Raw genomic sequence first — 17961 nt, 5'->3', positions numbered from 1 at the left:
AACCATTTGCCCACCATCTTTTTACAAGTTGTTCACCATGCCTCACAGATCTGTTGGGGTAATCCCAAGGGGTCAGAAACTCAGTGGTCACCACCACCCCCACCACCTCACGTCCTGCTCCCAATCCCAATCATTCATTCACCCCCTTCTCCAGAACTTCCTTTCTATACTCTGCAAATTCTTCTACATAAGTGCCTTACCTTCTGATGGAATATTGGCTTAGCTTCTTCACTCTGTCACCTAGACACTGTTTTTTCTATCTGTCCCCTACCATGAGCCCCCACTGCTTCTCCTTGTTTATTTCTCATCCTCCTAATAGAAAGAAGCCCCACATATCATTTTCTTGACCCAGCATATGTCATCATTTTTAGTGGCTTCTACTTCCCATAAATCATCTATCCACACCCTACTCTCCACACATTTAGTGATCTTTTTCTACCTCTGCCTACCTCCATCACTGGCATCATGGTCACATCCTAACTTTATTGCCAATAATTTTCACTTCCTCCAAAGCCCCTATCCCTCTCTGCCCCAGTACCTTCCATTTTCCAGTTCACATGTTCTAGGACAGCCTGCATGTAATTCTTTGACCCTGTTGATACTTCTGATCTATTAATTCCCCCATTTCTCTTTGCCCATCTGCTCCATCTTTCTTTACTTCAAAGTCCACTTCAGTTTCATGATCTATATTAGTAATCTCTGTCTTGCAAATATTCTCAGAATCTGGGCTACTGACTTCAATATAAATGTACAGATGGTGTGCACCTGTAGCCCTAGCTCCTTGGGAGGCTGACAGGAGGATCACTGGAACCCAAGAGGTCAAAGTCAGACTGGAAGACCTTAAAAGTTCCACCAGAAAACTTCTAGAACTAGTAAATGAATTCAGCAAAGTAGTAGGATATAAAATCAACACTCATAAATCAAAGGCATTTCTGTATATCAGTGACAAATCCTCAAAAAGGGAAATGAGGAAAACTATCCCATTCTCAATAGCCTCAAATAAAATAAAATACTTGGAAATCAACTAAAGAGGTGAAAGATATATATAATGAAAATTGCAGAATCCTAAAGAAAGAAAGACCTCAGAAGATGGAAAGATCTACCTTGCTCTTGGATAGGCAGAATTAATATCAAAATGACCATACTTCCAAAAGTATTGTACAGATTTAATGCAATTCTGATCAAAATTCCAATGACATTCCTCATAGAAATAGAAAAAGCAGTCATGAAATTCATCTGGAAAAATAAGAGACCGAGAATAGCTAAAGCAATCCTGAGCAGGAAGAGTGAAGCAGGTGGCATCACCATACCAGACCTTAAACCATACTACACAGCAATAGTAACAAAAACAGCATGGTATTGGCACCAAAACAGACTGGTAGACCAATGATACAGAATAGAGGACATAGAGACTAACCCACAAAACTACAATTATCATATTTTAGACAAAGATGCTAAGAAATGCATTGGTGAAATGAAAGTCTCTTCAACAAATAGTGCTGGGAAAACAGGAAATCCATATGCAACAAAATTAAATTAAACCCCTATCTTTCACCATTCACAAAACTCAACTCAAAATGAATCAAGGACTTAGGAATACAACCAGAGACCCTGTGTCTAATAGAAAAAAAAGTAGGCCCTAATCTCCATCATGTGAAATTAGGCTCTAACTTCCTTAATAAGACTCCTGTGGCACAAGAATTAAAATCAAGAATCAATAAATGGGATGTATTCAAAATAAAAAGTTTCTTCTCAGCAAAAGAAACAATCTGTGAGGTGAACAGACAGCCTACATCTTGGGAGCAAATCTTTACCCCTCACATGTCAGAGCACTAATCACTAGGGTATATAAAGAACTCAAAAAGCTAAACACCAAAAAAAAAAAAAAAAACAAATAATCCAGTAAATAAATGGGCCAAGGACCTGAAGAGACACTTCTCAGATTGATGATATACAATCAATCAACAAACACATGAAAAAATGTTTATCATCACTAGTTATTAGAGAAATGCAAATCAAAACCACTCTAAGATTTCATTTCATTCCAGTCAGAACGGCAGGTATTATGAAGACAAACAATAAGTGTTGGCGATGTGGGGAAAAAGGTACACGCACACATTGCTGGTGGGACTGCAAATTGGTGCAACCAATGTGGAAAGCAGTATGGATTTTCCTTGGAAAATTGGGAATGGAACCACCATTTGACCCAGCTATCCCTTTCTGCAGTCTATACCCAAAGGACTTAAAAACAGCATACTACAGGGACACAGCCACATCAATGTTTATAGCAGCACAATTCACAATAGCTAAATTGTGGAACCAACCTAGATGCCCTTCAGTAGATGAATGGATAAAAAAAATGCAACATATATACACAGTGGAATATTACTCAGTAATAAAAGAGAATAAAATCATGGCATTTGCAGGTAAATGGATGGAGTTAGAGAAGATAATGCTAAGTGAAGTTAGCCAATCCCAAAAGACCAAATGCCGAATGTTTTCTCTGATATAAGGAGGCTGATTCATAGTGGGGTAGGGAGCGGGAGCATGGGAGGAATAGACAAACTCTACATAGGGCAGAGGAGTGGGAAGGGAAGGGGAGGGGCCATAGGGTAATTAATGATGGTTGAATGTGATGATCATTACTATCCAAATTACATGTATGAAGACACAAATTGGTGTGAATATGCTATGTATACAACCAGAGATATGAAAAATTGTGCTCTATATATGTAGTAAGAATTGTGATGCATTCCACTGTTATATATAAATATTTTAAAAAAGAAGAAAAAAGAAAGAAAAAAATCAGACTGGGCAACATAGCAAGACCCTGTCTCAAAAAAAAAAAAAAAAGAAAGAAAGAAAGAAAGAAAAACACAAAGCAATCTTCCCAAATCTAAATTTTTTTTTCAGTAATGCTGAGAGTTGATCCCAGGGCCTCATGCTAGGCAAGCACTCTAACCACTAAGACATATCCTCAGCCCCCAGACCTACACTTTAGAGAAAAACATCACACTACATAGTACCACCTATCCTGTGCACCAAACAACTTACTCTCACAAAGGTAGACATAATGAAGTGCCCTCAGTTGCTGTAAGTTGTTCCATACTTAAGATCTGTTTGTGATGAACATTCCTCCTCTGGTTCTATCATAGCCCCCATTTAGATATCATTTAAGTTATATGTAGATTTTAAAAGTTAGCTGCCAGGTGCAGTAGCACACACCTGTAATCCCAGCGGCTCGGAAGGCTGAGACAGGAGGATCGAAAGTTCAAAGCCAGCCCCAGCAACAGTGAGGTGCTAAGCAACTCAGTGAGACCCTGTCTCTAAATAGGGCTGGGGATGTGGCTCAGTGGTCGAGTGCCCCTGAGTTCAATTCCTGGTACCCCTCCCCCCCCCAAGAAAAGTTAACACAACCTACATGAAGTAAAGAAAAAAAGGAAAAATGGGGATTAAACACAGTATATATGTGCCCCATCTTAAACATCACACACACACACACACACACACACACAGTAAAGAAAAAAAATGAGGTGAATACCCATAGGATTCTGGGAAGACAGCAGATAGGAAGCACCAGGAATTTCTCCCCACCTAGGCAACAATTAACAATGGCAAAATCTGTTTGATGTAACTATTTTGGAATTCTGGAGTCTAATGAAAGCTTGCAACTTCCAAGGGAAATCTTGGATGGTAAATTGAATGGTGAAAAGGCTTGGATGCTATACACGCCCCACTCCTCAGCCCCATGACAGGCATCTGTGCACATATTCCTGAAGCAGCAGAATGCAGCTTTCTGGAGCCAGAGTAGCAAAATGACGCTTTCCTTCAAATATCTGTGCTCTGATCGCTACTTCTGATCACAGAGGTGGAAATAAAAAAAGGCCATAGAGGCTGGGGTTATAGCTCAGTGGTAGAGCACTATCATGTGTGAAGCACTGGACTCGATTCTCAGCACCACATACAAACAAATAAATAAATAAAGGTCCATCAATAGTTAATAAAAATTTTTTTTTAAAAAAAAAGAGGCCATGGTTACACCTCTCTCTGTTGTTACAAGCACTGTCCCCTCTGGCTAAAGTGACTTCTAGGGGATTTGAAAAACCAGTATTTTTACCCCCACCCTTTCATTTTTCTTTTTTTCCCCCCTGTTGGGAACCAGACACTCAAGACTAGGGTATCCAAAACCAACTGAATATACAGTTGTCCCTCTGTATCCATGAGATATTGGTTACAGAACCCCCACTCCACAGATATCAAAATCTGTGGATGCTCAAGTTGCTTATATTAAATGGAATAATATTTGTGTATAACTTATGTACATTCTCCCATATACTCTGTCATGTATAGATTATTTATTATGCCTAATACAATGTAATACCAATATAAACAGTTGTCATACTATATTGTTTACAGAATAGGGACAAGAAAAAAGTTTGTACATGTTTAATACAGATGTGTGTGTGTTTATTTATTTTTAGTTGCAGATGGACATGATACCTTTATTTTATTTATTTATTTATTTATTTATATTTATGTGGTGTTGAGGATCAAACCCAGTGCCTTGCATGTGCTAGGCAAGGGCTCTACCACTGAACTACAACCCCAGCCCCAAGTGTGTGTGTTTTTATTTATTTATATCCACAATTGATTGAGTCCACAGATGTAGTAGATGTGGGGGGCATAAATTAAAAAGTGACGAAGCGTGCCCAGGAAAAAGAGCAGGAAAACCTTAAGTTTACATCTCAAACTGACCCTGGGCACAGAAGTAGCCTACAGCAGTCAAAATAACAAACAAAATGGGAAACTCTGTTGAAGAAGGAGAATCTGATTTCCACAGCTACAGCATTATTCAATTCAAATGTAAAGTTTTCAATTTAAAAAAAAAAGTCAGCTGAGGTTGTGACTCAGTGGTAGAGTGCACGCCTAGCACATGCAGGGCCGTGGGTTTGATCCTCAGCACCACATAAAAATAATAAATAAATAAAGTAAAGATATTGTGTTCAACTACAACTAAAAACTAAATATAGATAAAAACTGTCCCTGAAAAAATCTGATGATAGATCTACTAGACAAATTCTTTAAAACAACTGTTTTAAAGATATTTAAAAAGCCAAAGTAAGACAAAGTAAAGAAAATGATGTGTGAACAAAATGTAAATATCAATAAGGAGATAGGAAACCTAAAAGAAAATCAAGAGACATCTGGTACTGAAAATACAACTTAATGAAAAACTCACTGGAGAGACTGAAGTGAACAGGGCCCAAGGGACCTATGAGACAACATCAAGCAGAGAAAAGAAAGAGGCAGAAGGAATACTTTAAGTAATAATAACTGAAATAATAGCTGAAAGCATCTCAAATTTGATGAAAGACATGAATGTAAATATCCAAAAAGCTCAATGAACTTCAAGGAAGATAAACTCAAAAATACCCTTACCAAGACAGGTTATAATCAAATTTTTAAAAGACAAAGAAAATCTTGAAGACAGCATGAGAAAAGCAACTCATCACATACAGGGGATCTTCAGCAAGACTGCCAGATTTTTCATCAGAAACTTTGGAACCTAGAAGGCAGTTGGCTGAAGTACTCAAAGTGCAAAGAGAAAAAAACTTGTCAACCAAAAATCCAATATGCAGAAAAACTTTCCTTCAAAGTTGAGGAAGAAATTAAGAAATCCCCATATACACACACAAAAGCTTGGGGAGTTCATCACCATTACACCTGCACTGCAAGAAATGCTCAAGGAAATCCCACAGGGTGAGTTGAACAGACACTAGACAGTAACTTGAAGCCATATGAAGAAATAAATCTAAATAAAGGTAAATAATGAGCAATTGTAAAAGCTAGTATTATTGTAACAATGATTTGTAACTGTACTTTTTTGTGTTTTATACATGATTTAAGAAATGCATTTTTTAAAAGAATATTAATTTGATGAGTAATTCCATATTATTTTCTATATTATTTAAGAAACTTTGCATTTCAAGGAAATATTATCTTGTTTGGGGGTACACATGTATAAAAATGTGATTTTATTATATCAACAATCCAAAGAGGTAAGAATATAAGAACAGGTTATTAAAGTAGCAGAATTTTTTATTTTTATTATTTTTTTTTGTACTGGGGATTGAACACAGGGGTGCTTAATCACTGGGACACATATCCAGCCCTGTTTTGTATTTTATTTAGAGACAGGGTCTCACTGAGTTGCTTAGCTCCTTGTTGTTGCTGAAGCTGGCTTTGAACTCATGATCCTTCTGCCTTAGCCTCCTGAGCTAGGATTACAGGCATACACCACCAGGTCCAGCTTAAAGTAGCAGAATTTTTGTGTACTATAAAGCTAAGCTGATATAACTTCAGCTAACTGGAGTGTTACTGAGAGGGTTAAGGTGTTATAACTTTAGGATGGTAAATGTAATGTCCATGATAACCATAAATAAAATAGCTATAAGATATATACAAAAAGTAAATAAGTCATTAAATGCTTCACTATGAAAAAAAATTAACTAAACACAAAAGACAGTAGTATATAGTAAAAAGTAGTAAAATGACAGAAGTAAGCCCCTTCTTATCAGTAACTACTTTAAATGTAAATGGATTAAATTCTCCATTCAAAATACAAAGTTTGGCAGAATATATTAAAAAACATGATCCAACTACATGGTATCTACTACAGACTCCTTTTAGATCCAAAGATACAAATACATTAAAAATTAAAGGATAGAAAAAAAGATATTCAATGCAAACGGAAAGAGAACAGGATGACTACACTAAGATTGGATAATATACAGTTCTAATGAAAAAAGTCATAAGAAGGACATTATATGTTAATATAAGGTTCAATACAGCAAGAAGATGTAGCAATCAATAACATTTATGCATCTAATGACATATGATCAAAATATATGGAACAAAAGAACTGAAGGGAGAAGTAGAGAAATGCTATGAAGGGGCTGGGGATGTGGCTCAAGCGGTAGCGCGCTCGCCTGGCATGCGTGCGGCCCGGGTTCGATCCTCAGCACCACATACCAACAAAGATGTTGTGTCCGCCGAGAACTAAAAAAAAATAAATATTAAAAAAATATTCTCTCTCTCTCTCTCTCTCTCTCTCTCTCTCTCTCTCTCTCTCTCTCCTCTCTCACTCTCTCTTTAAAAAAAAAAGAACTCTTTAAAAAAAAAGAGAAATGCTATGAAATACATTTGGAGACTTTAATACCCTACTCCAAATGATGGATAAAATAGCCAATTAGAAAATAATGAAATAGAGGTGTCAAACAACACAGTAAACCAATTAGATCTAACAGCAGGTACAGAACAGTCCACTCAACAATAGCATACACAAGGGACATTTATTTTCTAGTATAGAATATGTTAGCCTGCAAATTCAGTCTTAATAGATTTTAAAAGACAGATATCATAACTTCTCTAACCCACAACAAGGTGACATTAGAAATAAATAACAGAAGTAAATCTGGAAATTCTTTAAAGTATGGAAATTAAACAACACACACTTAAACAACCAGTGGATCAGAGAAGAAATCACAAGATAAATTAGAAAATACAGATGAATAAAATGAAAATGCAACATGCCAAAACTTCTTAGATGCAGTGAAAGCTTTGCTAAGAAGGAGATTTATAGCTGTAAGTGCTTACATTAAGAAACAAGAAAGATCTCAGTATCAACAACTCTAACTTGCAATTGAAGGAAATAGAAAAAGAAAACTAAACCCAAAGCTAACAGGAGAAATGAAATAATAAAGATTAGAACAGAAATAAGTGATCTGAAATAGAAAAATAAAAGAAAAATTAATGAAACAAAAAATCAGATCTTTGAAAAGGTCAACAAAATTGGTAAACCTTTAGCTAAAGGACTAACAAATAAAAAGACTCCAATTACTAAAATTAGAAAAGAAAGTAGAGAAATTGCTACTAATTCTATGGCAGGGAAGGATTATAAAAGGGCACTATGAACAACTGTATGCCAACAAATGGGATAACCTGAATGAAATGAATCAGTTTCTAGAAATATAAAGTATAGCAAGATTAAATCACAAAAAATAGAATATATGAATAGACTTATAACTAGTGGATTAGTCAGCTTTGCATTACTATCACAAAATACCATGGGCAATTAATTTGTAAAGATAAAAGGTTTATTTAGCTTACAGTTTTGGAGGTTCAAAGGCATGGCACCAACAGTTCTGGTGAGGGCAGCAGATGGTGGCACATCATGGCAGGAGCTCATGATGGAGGGAGTACTCACATCTCAAACTAAGAAGCAAAGAGAAAAAGAGAGACCAAGATTCTACAATCCCCTTTGAGTGAATACCCATAATTACCTAAAGAAATCCCACTAGGCCCAACTCCTTAAAAGTCCATAGCACCTCCCAATACCACCACTCTGGAGACCAAGCCTTTAACATGTAGACCTTTGGACTTCCCATATTTAGGTCATAGTAACTAGTGAGGAAATTGAATCAGAATTTAAAAATCTGAAAATGCCCTCCTTCAATGTCTCCACTAATTAATTCTACCAAGCATTTGAAGAAGAATTAACACTAATTCTTCTCAAATTCTCCCACCCCAATTGAAAAGGAGGGAACACTCCTAACTCATTCTAAGCGACCAGCATTACCTTGATACCAAAATCAGGACAAAAACACTACAGGAAAACCACTAATCAATATTCCTTATGAGCCAGGTGTGGTGGCACACACCTATAATCCCAACAGCTTGGGAGGCTGAGGCAAGAGGATTGTGAATTCAAAGCCAGCCTCTGCAACGCAGTGAGGCCCTAAGCAACTTAGTGAGATTCTATCTCTAAATAAAATATAAAAAAGGGCTGGGGATGTAGCCCAGTGGTTAAGTGTCCCTGGGTTCAATCCCTGGTACAAAAAAAAATTATGTGTATACACATACACACACACACACACACACACACTTATGAATATTAATGCAAAATAACTCAAAATACTAGCAAACCAAGTGCAGCAGCATATTCAAAGGATTATACATTGTGACCAAGTGGGATTTATTCCTGGATACAAGGATAATTCAACGTATGAAAATGTATCAATGAAGTATACCACATTAAGAAAATGAAGATGGAAAAACCACACATTATCACTTCAGTTGACACACAAAAAAGACAAGATTCAATGTCTTTTTATGATTTTAAAAATCAATGAACTGGAAATAGGAAGAAGTCCACATAATAATAACCTAGAGTAAACATCATACCCAATGATATGATGAGACTCAAAAGACTGCAAGATTTTTCCTCTAAGATCAGGAACAACGAAAGGATACCTGATTTCACCAATTCTATTTAACACAGTACTGTACTGGTAATTCTAACCAGAACAATTAGGCAAGAAACAGAAATTAAATTCATCTGAAGTGCAAATAAAGAAATAAAATTATGTTTGTAGATGATATGTTTATATTTAGAAAATCCTAAAGACTACACACACCAAAATACCTGTTAGAACTAATAAATTCAACAAAGTAGCACACTAAAAAGTTGAATTTCAAAATACTAACAATGAAAAATCTGAAAATAAAGTTATAAAAACATTTACACAATTATATTTGCACAGTGTATGAATCTACAAAACATTATTGAAAATTAAAGATGTAAATGCAAAACACATCCCATGTACATGGATTGGAAGACAATATTGGAGAAATTTTAATACTACCCCAAACAATCTACAGATTCACTGTTATCTCTTTCAAAATCCCAATGATGGTTTGCTGGTTTTTTATTCAGAAATTTTTTTTAAATCCTAAATTTCATATGGAACTTCAAGAGACTTCGAATAACAACAAAAAAAAAGAATAAGATTAAACCACTTACACTTTCTGATTTCAAAACTAACTACAAGCTGTAATAATCAGAGAGGTACTAGCATAAAGATGGCTGTATAGACTAATGGAATAGAATGACGCGTACAGAACTAAGCCTCTGCATATGTGGTAAAATAATTATTGACAGAAGTGTCAGGATAAATCAACTGGAAAACAACAAGTCTTTCTACAATGTCTGGATAGATATCTGCATAGGAAAAAATGAAGTTGGACCCTTACCTAACACTGCATACAAAAATTAACTTAAAATGAGTCAAAGAACTAAATGTAATACTGCAAAGTATAAAATTCTAGAACATAGGATAAAGCTTCATAAGAATGGATTTGGCAGTGGATATTACACCAAAGACACAGGCAACAAAAGAATAGACAAATTGAACTTAAACAACATTTTTAAAACTTGCACAATAAAAGACACTATTAACATAATAAAAAAAAACATAGAATGGGAGAAAATATCTGCAAATCATATATATGATAAGGGATTAGTATCCAGCGTATATAGAGAACTCCTAAAATTCAGCAACAAAAACAAACTACCTGATATAAAAATGGACAATAAACATGAATAGGCATTTTTCCAAAGATATACAAATAACAATGATCACATAAAAACATGCTCAAGATTCTTTGAATCTGTTTCTTGGCTTCTAGTCCCAGATCAGGAGCCCCAGGTTACTATCTACCCAGGAGCAGAAAAAACAATAGGGAGAACACTAAGCACCTGAAAGCCAGGAAGTGGAACCATTTGACATTCAGGGATGTGGCCATTGATTTCTCTGAAGAGGAACAGAAATGCCTGGACCCTGCTCAACAGACTTTATATGCAGATGTGATGTTAGAGATCTATAGAAAACTGGTCTTTCTTGGTATGTCTTCTCATCAAAACCAGGAATTTTCAGGAGAGCAGGAAATACAATATTTTTTGCAAAATTTGATAAAAAAGAAGGTATGGAAACTAGGATAATGAATATTCAGTTTTAAACAATAAAATGAAAATTGGGAGAGAGGGAAGTTCAGAATGTTAGTCTTAATGAACAAAACAAGTACATGACAATTATTTATAATGAAAATTACACTGTCCTCAAATTATGTTATTACATCTCAGAAGGCTGACTACTCAACTTATGCCAGTCACTTTTTGTTCCGTTAAATCTTTTAATTACATTATTGTAATTTGGACATATTTCTCTGGTTTTACACATTTGTGTATAAAACCAGTTACAATACACAAGACTTTCAAATGCAACAACATGTATCAAAGTACATATAAGTGCAAACGTTTGTAGGCCATTATGATGCTGTATCTTAAAAATACCTTCAGGAAAATAAAGAATTAACCAGTTTTCTCAGCTTTAAAAATATGATTAGAATAGAAATATACATTTTAATAAAAGAAATGAAAACAGTGATAAAAAAAAACATGCTCAATATCAGTAGTCATTAGGGAAATACAAATCAAAACTCCTTAAGATGGCTACTATTTTTTTAAGGGAAATAAAATAACAAGAGTTGACAAGAGTGTGGAGAAATTGGAACTCTTGGGAATTTTTGATAGGAATATAAAATGGTAAAGCCACTATGGAAAATAGTATGATGGTGCCTCAAAAAATTCAAAATACAATTACCATATAATCCAGCAATTCCATTTCTGGGTATATGCTCAAAATAATTAATAGCAGCCCTATTAACAATGCCTAAAATGTGGAAGCATGTTTTATACACATTTAGACAAAATGTGGTATATATAGTAGAGTGTGTGTGTATACATATAATTTATATATATATAAATTTATCCAACCTTTTAAGGAAGGAAATTCTGACATATGCTACAATATGAATGAATTTTGAGGGCATTGTGATAAGTGAACTAAACCAGTTGGAAAAAGACAAACATTCTATGCGTCCACTTATATCAGGTGCTTTAAATAGTTAAAATCATAGAGACAGAAAGTAGAATGGTGGTTTCCAGGGGCTAGGGATAGTGAAGAATAGGGAGCTATTGTTTAATAGATATAGTTTCATAAAATGGAAAGAGTTATAGAACTGGATGATGCAAACCTTCCTTGCATGGGTCTAAGTAAAGGAAAGATGGGAGGTAGCCAACCACTTAATGAGTCTCAGTTTTTCTTTGGGGAGATGACAATTTTCTGGTGATGGTTGTAGAACATTAATATAAGTGTATTTAATATCATTGAACTGTACATATAAAATTATTAAGATGATACAATTTATATGTATTTTAGTATCAATTTTTATTTTTTTTATTTTTTTTTTTAAGAGAGAGAGAGAGAGAGAGGGCTGGGGATGTGGCTCAAGTGGTATAGCGCTCGCCTAGCATGCGTGCGGCCCAGGTTCGATCCTCAGCAGCACCACATACAAACAAACATGTTGTGTCCGCCGAAATGAGAGAGAGAGAGAGAGAGGCATTTCTGTATATCAGTGACAAATCCTCAAAAAGGGAAACGAGGAAAACTTCCCCATTTACAATAGCCTCAAAAAATAAAATACTTGAGAATCAACTTAACAAAAGAGGTGAAAGATCTATACAATGAAAACCACAGAACCCTAAAGAAAGAAATCAAAAAGACCTTAGAAGATGGAAAGATCTACCTTGCTCTTGGATAGGCAGAATTAATATGATCAAAATGACCATACTTCCAAAAGCAATGTTCAGATTTAATGCAATTCCGATCAAAATCCCAATGGCATTATAGAAATAGAAAAAGCATGGATCAAGGACCAAGGAATTAAACCAGAGACTATGCTTCTAATATAAGAAAAAGTAGGCCCTAATCTTCATCAAGTGGGATTAGGCCCCAACTTCCTTAATAAGACTCCTATAGCGCAAGAATTAAAACCAAGAATCAATAAATGGGATGGAATCAAACTAAAAAGTTTTTTCTCAGCAAAAGAAACAATCTGTGAGGTGAACAGAGAGCCTACATCCTGGGAGCAAATCTTTACACATCAGATAGAGCGCTCATCTCTAGGATATATAAAAAACTCAAAAAGCTAAGCACTGAAAAAACAAATAACCCAATCAACCAATGGGCCAAGGACCTGAACAAACACTTCTCAGAGATGATATACCATCAATCAATAAATATACGAAAAAAATGCATCTCTAGCAATCAGAGAAATGCAAATCAAAACTACTCTAAGATATCATCTCACTCCAGTCAGAATGGCAGCTATTATGAAGACAAACAATAATTATGAGTGTTGGTGGGGATGTGGGGAAAAAAGTACACTCATACATTGCTGGTGGGACTGCAAATTGGTGCAGCCAATATGGAAAGCAGTATGGAAATTCCTTGGAAATCTGGGAATGCAACCACCATTTGACCCAGCTATCCCTTTCTGCAGTCTATACCCAAAGGACTTAAAAACAGCATACTACAGGGACACAGTCACATCAATGTTTATAGCAGCACAATTCACAATAGCTAAACTGTGGAACCAACCTAGATGCCCTTCAGTAGATGAATGGATAAAAAAAATGCAGCATATATACACAATGGAATATTACTCAGTAATAAAAGAGAATAAAATCATGGCATTTGCAGGTAAATGAATGTAGTTGGAGAAGATAATGATAAGAGAAGTTAGCCAATCCCCCCCCCCAAAAAAAAAAACAAATGCCAAATGTTTTCTCTGATATAAGGAGGCTGACTCACAGTGGAGTAGGGAGGGGGAGCATGGAGGAATAGACAAACTCTAGATAGGGCAGAGGGGTGGGAGGGGAAGGGAAGGGGTGCAGGGTTAGAAATGATGGTGGAATGAGATGGACATCATTATTTAAGTACATGTATGAAAACACAAATTGGTGTGAATATACTTTGTATACAACCAGAGATATGAAAAATTGTGCTCTATATGTGTAATATGAATTGTAATGCATTCTACTGTCATAAATTTTAAAAATTAATAAAAAATATATAAAAAAATTTTTTGAAAGATAAAAAATTGTAAAATTGCAGCAACTCAGCCTCCACTCTAATCATAAGGTAATGTAAGAGGAATCTGAAGTATATGATGCACTAAAGGTAACTGTGATGGTTAATCTTGTTTGCCAACTTGACTGGATTGAAATATGCCTAGAAAACTGATAAAGAACAATCCTGGGGGGCTGGGATGTGGCTCAAGCGGTAGCGCGCTCGCCTGGCATGCGTGCGGCCCGGGTTCGATCCTCAGCACCACATACCAACAAAGATGTTGTGTCCGCCGAGAACTAAAAAATAAATATTAAAAATTCTCTCTCTCTCTCTCTCCTCTCTCACTCTCTCTTTAAAAAAAAAAAAAAAAAAGAAGCAGTGTCTCTTCTTTACTTCTCCATCTTAAAAAAAAAAAAAAAAAAAAAAAAGAACAATCCTGGATGTGTATTTGAAAGTTAATTCTGGAGACAATTGGCAGTTGGGTCAGCAAACTGAGGGAGCAATTTCCATGCTGAATATGGGTGGCTCTGTTCAATGAGTTGCAGGCCTAGATAGAACAAAAAGCAGAGGGAAAAGGAAGCTTACCTAGCCAAGCACCATTCTTCCTAAACGGGTGCATTTTTTGCTGTTGCTATCATCCATGCATGAACATGAACTCACACAACAACTCTCCTCAGGAAGCTTCCAGGCCTTCAGCCTTGGACTGGAACTGCATCATTGTTCTTGTTCTAAGGTTTCCAGTTTCTTGTTTGTTTTTTTAATATTTATTTTCAGTGGATCTTTGTTTTATTTATTCATATGTGGTGCTGAGGATCAAACCCAGTGCCTCACACATGCTAGGCAAGTGCTCTACTACTGAGCCACAATCCCGGCCCCAGTTTCCAGCTTCTTTACTGAGCAGTTGCCTCCGTGTCCAGTTTCTCAGCTCTCCAGTCTGCAGATGGCCATTGTGGTACTATCCAGCTTGTGATCATGTAAAGCAATCTAATAAATCCCCTTTTACAATTTATAGGTACAGATGTCTAATAGTATATCTATTCCTCTAAAGTATAACTATAAAAATAATAAAGCCTGGGCTGGGGCTGGGGCTCAGCGGTAGCGCTCTTGCCTGGCATGTGTGAGGCACTACCTGGCATGTGTTCAGCACCACGTGAAATAAATTAAGGACTATCAAAAACTAAAATTAATAATAATAATAAAACCTAAGCCAGGTAACGTGGTGCACACCTAAAATCCCAGCAGCTCAGGAGGCTGAGGCAGGAGTATTGTGAGTTCAAAGCCAGCCTCAGTAAAAGTGAGGTGCTAAGCAACTCAGTGAGACCCTGACTCTAAATAAAATACAAAATAGGAATGGGGATGTGGCTCAGTGGTTGAGTGGCCCTGGATTCAATCCCCATCACCACGCCCCCCCAAAAATAATAATAATAAAACTTAAACCCAGGTCAACTCTTAACTAAATTACCTCAGTTGTTCACAAAGCCTATGAGACATGCCCATTTCTAGACATAAATACTATCACAGTATCTGCTCTCCTGCACATGATGTCCAACATTCAATCAAAAATTATGAAACACACTAAGGAAAGAATAAAAAATTGGTGGGACAACTGAGTATCCATAGGCTAAGAAGTAAGCTGGACCGATACCTCATACCACACACAGAAAAAAAAAAAAACTCAGTAGATTAAAGACCTAAAGGTAAGATTAAGAGCTGAAGTAGCATTTGTGTGTGTTTTTGTTTGACTTGTGGACAAAGATTTATAGATAAGTGCAAAAAATAAATCCTCTTTTACAACCCAGAACGTATATGATACATATAAGCAGGAATACCTAAAACAGCTTAAAGTAATGGGATATTGATAACTAAACAGGTTGGTCCTAAGACTAAAAAGTTGATAAAAAGCACAGGTCATGAGAGAAATCTCAGCTATATTGATTCAGTATTCCAATTTCATATTGTGATACAAGAAGTGGCTTTTTTAAAAAGTCTTCTATCTTCAGAAAATACATGGAGTTGAACACATATTTACTATGTTTGAATCATATTTGTTTAACTCTCCTATTGGCATAGGCCACATCTGAACCATTCCTGAGGGTGGTAATAGGAGAGAAAATGATTTGAACTCATTGATGATTAGAGAAGGTGGCAGCAATTGAGAACCTGGCAGATCCATCTACCCCAAAAGTGAGCCTATAGTCAATTACTTGAAGAAATTAACTCTCAAATGTCCTAGACAGAGAATTATAAAATTGTCATTAATGTGTCTGTCCATAATTCAAGTGGAAATAGAAGCCCCCCCCCCAAATTGTGGGCTGATGAGACAACTAGATTAAGCATCAGTTGTTTAAAAATGGCATCTTTGACATGGGCAGCAAAGGAATCACAATGGGAAATTCCTTAAATAAAAATTTATTGACCTAAAAAAAAAAAAAAAAAAGATTAAGAGCTAAAGATGTAGCTCTGTGGTAGAGTGCTTGCCTAGCATTAGCAAGGCAAGGACTAAAACCATAAAACAATTATAAAACTCTTTTTTTTTTATTGGTCGTTCATAACATTACATAGTTCTTAATACATCATATTACACGGTTATAAAACTCTTAAGAAAAAATACAGTTGTAATCTCTCCCCCAAAAAATATACAAAAAAGTCAACAAGCTCACGAAAAGATCCTCAACATCATTAGCATCTAAGAAATGCAAATTAAAACCACAATGAACAAATTTAAAATTATTTTTAAAAAACCACAGAGAGACAGCACTCACACCAACTAAGATAACTATAATTTTTTTAAAAACACAACAAAATAAGAATTGGTGAGAATAGGAGAAATTTACACCCTCATATATTTCTGATGGGTGTGTAAAATAGTGCTATTGTTTAAACAGAAACTTCTACATCATTCATAACAGCACTATTCACCATAGTCAAACGATGGAAACAACCCAGATGTCTATCAACTGATGAACAGATAAATGAAATGTGGTGTATCTATGTTGTGAATATTATTCAGCCATAGAAAGTGATGAGGTACTGACACATGCTACAGTGTGGATGAACCTTGGAAACTTTATGCTAAGTGAAAAAAAAATTTGCAAAAAGGCCATGTATTGCATGATTCCATTCATATGAAATGGCCAGAATGAGGAAATCCATAGAAACAAAATAAATTAGTGGTCATAGGAAATGGGAAAAAGAGGGAGTAACGGCTAAATGGCTGTGTGGTATTTTGTGGGAAGTGATAAAAATATTCTGGAACTAGATAGGAGTGATGTTGTATCACTGAATAAGACATTTTAAAATGATCCAAATGGTGAATTTATGTATTTTTTTAAATTTATATATGTTTTACCATAACTTTTTAAAGACTCGAATATTCATGATCTTTCATTTAGGCAATAGTTTCTTACATTTAATCTAAAACACAACAAACGTAAATAAACTGGACTTCATCAAATTTTTTTTAAGAATCTTTTGTTTCAAGAACACTATCAAGAAAGCAAAAACTAAACATGGTTGCACACTTGCCTGTCCAGGAGGCTGTAGTAGGAGCATCAGGAGTTCAAGGCCAGCCTGGGCAACTTAGTGAGATCCCATTTAAGAGAGAGAGAGAAGGAAGAAAGGAAGGAGAAAAGACAAGCCACCTATGGGAAAAAATATTGTAAATCATATACTTAATAAGTGTCTGGTATTCAGAGTATATAAAGAACTCTTACACCTCAACAATGAAAAGATAACCCAGTCTAAAAATGGACAAATGATCCAAATAGATATTTATCTGAAGAAGATGCCCAGCCAGTAAGCACAGGGAAAATGCTCAACTATTAGCATCATGGTAATGCAAATCAAAATCTGTACAACAAGATACTGCAATACACACCCACTAAAATGGTCATAAAAAGAAGATGATAAAAAGGGTTGGCGATGGGCTGGGGATGTGGCTCAAGCGGTAGCGCACTCGCCTGGCATGCGTGCGGCCCGGGTTCGATCCTCAGCACCACATACAAACAAAGATGTTGTGTCTGCCGAAAACTGAAAAATAAATATTGAAATTCTCTCTCTCTCCCTCTCTCTGTCTCCCCCCCCCCTCTCTCTCTCAAAAAAAAAAAGTTAGCAATGATGTGGAAAAGTTGGAATGCTTATGCATTTCTGC

General features: G+C 35.8%; 1 pseudogene; it reads left to right on the top strand.

Moving 5' to 3' along the window:
• Positions 1–15528: 15528 nt before the first annotated feature.
• Positions 15529–15641, top strand: LOC113191392 (small nucleolar RNA SNORA40; annotated as a pseudogene).
• The last annotated feature ends 2320 nt before the right edge of the window (positions 15642–17961 follow it).

This window comes from Urocitellus parryii, chromosome 4 (assembly GCF_045843805.1).
Source record: "Urocitellus parryii isolate mUroPar1 chromosome 4, mUroPar1.hap1, whole genome shotgun sequence".
Lineage (NCBI taxonomy): Eukaryota > Metazoa > Chordata > Mammalia > Rodentia > Sciuridae > Urocitellus > Urocitellus parryii.
This window is presented reverse-complemented; position numbering and strand designations above follow the sequence as displayed.